The sequence below is a fragment of the Micromys minutus genome (genome assembly GCF_963924665.1).
Source record: "Micromys minutus genome assembly, chromosome: 33".
In the NCBI taxonomy this organism is placed as follows: Eukaryota; Metazoa; Chordata; class Mammalia; order Rodentia; family Muridae; genus Micromys; species Micromys minutus.
In genome coordinates, this window is record NC_137968.1 from 3,493,246 (window position 1) to 3,497,691 (window position 4,446).

Consider the following 4,446-nt stretch of genomic DNA (forward strand, 5'->3'; position numbering starts at 1 on the left):
CTCATCTTCTCCTAAAGTGCTTTCAAGTCTGCAAATACTGGGCTGGAGGGATGCCTCGGTGGTGTGAGCGTGCATGCTCTTTCAGAGGACCTGAGTTCGGTTCCCAGCACCCACATCAGGCAGCTTGCAACTGCCTCTAAATCCAGCCCCAGGAGATCTGACAGTGCTGGGCTACTCACAACATAGCCCTGTTCATACTCACACACATAGACACAATTTAAAGATAAGTGTTTTCAAAAGAATGACAAAGCCAGATGATGTAGATTTAAAATTTTAAATGCAGAACTAAAGCCACACCGTGCACATGAGCTGGTAATATGGAGACGGTGTGCTTGGGGCTGCGTGTCTGGGGGGCCCAGTTCCAGCCTGCTTGTATATTTTCCTGTTACTCTCCCTCCCCTGGGCTTTGCCAGCATGATACATCTGAGACCCACGCAAGCTTGGTTCTGTCACAGTTCCCTCGTACTTTCTAATAGAATCCCGTTGTATAGAGATACGCAGGTTTAGCACCCGTGCTCCCATTACAGAAATTAAAAAAAAAAGCTTTCTATAGCTTTTAATTGTTACAGTGATGCTGTTCTACATGTCTATCCACAGACCTTTTGTAAATGTGTCTTGATTTTGTTTTCCTAATGCTATGCAGGTCAAGATGGCCTCAAAGTTGGAATTCATCTGCCTCAGCCTCCCAAGAGAAGGTATTTTAAAAAAAGTATTACACACACACACACACACACACACACACACACACACACACGCACAGTGTCACTGTCTTCAGACACACCAGAAGAGGGCATCAGATCCCATTACAGATGGTTGTGAGCCACCATGTGGTTGCTGGGAATTGAACTCAGGACCTCTGGAAGAGCAGTCAGTGCTCTAACCACTGAGCCATCTCTCCAACCCCAGTGTTTGTTTTTATTTATCTCTTGAAAATATGTATTTATCTTGAGGAAGTAGGAATAAAATGGCTAGGTCACAGGATACACTGTGCTCAGTTTTGCAGCCAGACTCTCCACAGTGGCCAAACTATTCCCACCACTGATAACCCCATGAGAACCCTCGTTTTGCTGCCTCTGATGATATCTAGGCCTCCCGTTTTCTTCTTGCAGAATAGCTCAGTACATCACATTTTTCCATCATAAGCCCAGGGCAAAGAGCTTCTGGGTCATTTTCCGATTATGTAAGTAACATAAATTTCTCTGCTGCTTTGTGCTGAGTAGTTTTCTGTCAACTTGACACAAGCTAGTCACCCAAGAGGAGGAAACCTCAACTGACAAAACGCCTCTGTAAGATTGGGCTGTAGTCAAACCCGTAGGACATTTTCCTAACTAGTAATCAGTGGGATGGAACCCAACCCATTGTGGGTGGAGCCATCCCTGGCCCAGCCCATTGTGGGTGGAGCCATCCCTGGGCTGGTGGTCCTGGGCTCTGCAAGAAAGCAGGCTGAGCAAGCCAGGGGAAGCAAGCCAGTAAATAGCAGCACATTTTATGATCTCTGCATCAGTTCTTGCTTCCAGGTTCCTGCTGTGGTGAGTTCCTGACCTGGCTTCCTTTGCTAAAGGGCTGTGACATGGAAGCATATGACAAGTGGCCCTTTCCCCTCGAGTTGTTTAGTCACGGCGTGTCGTCACAGCAGTAACCCTAAGACACTCTTCATGTCAGAAAGATGGCTGGCGTGTTAGAGAGCGGCGAATCCCAGCACTCAGGGCTGGGACAAAGGAATCAGTCTAAGGAAAGCTCTGGATATGCACCAAGACAGTCTCAAAGATTTAAACTTTTTTTTTCTTAAAACGCTTACTTTGCATGTGTGTGCAGGGTACATACATGTATGTTACATGTATGGATATCAGAGAACAACGTTCAGGGGTTGGCTTTCCCTTCCACACTGTTGTGTCAGGGTCAGGTAGTTGGGCTTGACTGTAATACCTGAGCTGTCTCACTGGCCCCATATATATATATATATATAAAACGAAACCATCCATTAATCCACACTCTCAGGTAGAAGCAGGCGGGTATCTGTGAGGTTGAGGCCAGGCCTGGTTTACAAAGAGTCCAGGACAGCCAGGGCTACGCCGAGAGACCTTGTCTCCAAAAACAGACAACTCATCCTTGAGAACACGTGGCTCGGTGTGTGCCATCCACGTCTGTTAGAGCAGAGCTTCGTCCTTGAATCAAGAATGAGCTGGAGCCTTTTTCCTGAGCACCCCTTCTGTAAGCCGTCCTCTCTGGATGCTGCATGCTGCCCTCTCTGCTCTGTGGGCAGCACTGTCGGGGGCACGAGGGAACCACGGTTGCAGTCACCGAGGAAAAGCTGATCAGGACGTGGCCTACCGCGTTGAGGACCCCCCCAGTTCAGTGCTGGAAACACCCGTGTTTACTTTCATGGGCTACTTGAATTTTCTCTCCCCCGTTCTGTTCTCCTCTAGACCCTGCAGTGTGTGGCAGATCCCCTCTTTGCTTGGTCGATGGTTGTCGTCGATCACAGAGACTGTAAGCTGTGTACCCAGCATTGTGTCCTTCACTGTTTTACGGCTCTGTGTGTCCGCTCCAGCCTTGTCGAATGTTGCCGTCCCCAACTTGCTGCTCACTTCTCTCTTTATCTGTTCTGAGTAACTCCTGGAATAATTTCCCAACTTAGAGTAACTTTTGGCTGCCTTGGCATGCAGTTTAAGGCATGAGTTTGTAGAGGCTGTGGCTAATTGAAAATGTTTAAGGCAGAGACGAGTCCTAGGAACAGGTTAAATGTCATTCATTTCTTTATAATTAGAGTAATTAGAATTGTCACTAGTCATCAGTTGTGACTGACATTAGTTGCAGGATACAATCAAAAGCATCTGAGTGTCCATCAGTAGATGAACGAATGGAGTAATTGTAGCATATACCTGTGATGAAATATTACTCAGTCATAAAAAGGAATGAAATAAAGAGGACAAGTCACAACGTGGCTGACTGTTAAAAAAAAATTACACCAAGTAGAACAATCAGATCCTAAAAGTAATATTGTATAATTCCGTTTATATTGCAATCTCCGGAACAGACGATTTCATAGAGGCGGGTGACAGAAGCAACGTCGCCGGCAGGGAGGACTGTGTGGTGTTGCTTGGCGGTGATGGTGCTGCGGAGGTGAAGAAAGAGTTTTTAAATCAATATTAGCAATGGCCAGACGGACCTCTGACTGCCCACAGGCCACTGCATCGTGCAGCCAGAATGCGAAAGTGATGATTTCATTTGCGGATAGTTCCTACAATAAAACATTTTAAAAGGAAATTAAATTCACTCTGTTGTGATTTAGAGTTAGAATTGCTGCCTTGGACCTGTAAGGTGGCTCAATAAAGCCAGCCCGATGCCCTTTGACAGTCCGTGGTTCCCACGTGAAGGTGGACACAAAGGCTGTAAGCCGGCCTCCAGCTTTTCCACATGAGCGCCTCTCCCACTAATAAGGAAAACGAAATGAATTTTTAGGGAAGGGCTTGCCCACCGGGTGGGAGAAGGGCAGGGTCCAGGGTGGAAATAAAGATCCAGGCAGAGGTGCTGTAGGTGGAGTGGTCAGAAGTGTCTCCGAGACACACCTATGAGCCGTCCTTGTGTCTGCCGGCTAGGAGGAGGTACCATTTACTTCCTTGCCTATCACACCTTTGATAAATATTGAGCTGGCTACACCATCGGTGTATAATACTCCCTGTTGGGTATGGGGGGGGGGGGTTCAGAAGCAACTTTGAATAAGTGTCATTTAGTCCCCTGTAGCCAGACCACTTCGCTGAAACTCCAGAAGAAGTGCTATTAGATCATGATCTTAAATTTCACAAGGTGAACTTCAGGTCTTCCATGCTCAGACATGTTCTAGGACTTGATGTGGCCTCAACACTCATGTCCCAGATGGAAATGGCCAACTCTGGGAGGAGAGTCCTCCACTCACCCCTCCCCACCCTCACACACCCTATGCCAGGCCAGAGGGGGGTGCTCTCCTCTCTGCTAGAGACCCACAGTCCATTTTAGTTACCCTACTCACTGAGCTGTGTGTGCCAGAGCTCATGGAGACACATGGGGAAGACAGGAAATGACACAAACAACTGTGCAAAACTGTACCGTGGGGGCACAAGACAGGAGTACCCCCCCTCTTGATCTGGAGGTAGTGGGAAGAGCTTCCCTAAGAAAGGACTTCATTCTGCATGAAGGACAACCTGTCACATTGCGGTTTCTGGGGTCTTCGGGCCCCTCTTGTATTGTCTCCTTGCAGATGCTCCGACTGTTCGGACACCAACCTCGCTTCTGGTCTGCACTCCATGGCTCGAAGCCCCTAATGGGATGATGCAACCATAGATCCCCATGCATCATGGGAGTTCGTTCCAGATAAAAGTGATTTCCCAGAGATGTAACAGCATGAATCTTAAAATGTGCAGATCACAGCCCCTTTAAAAAGACCGTTTTTTTACAATATCGGTGCCA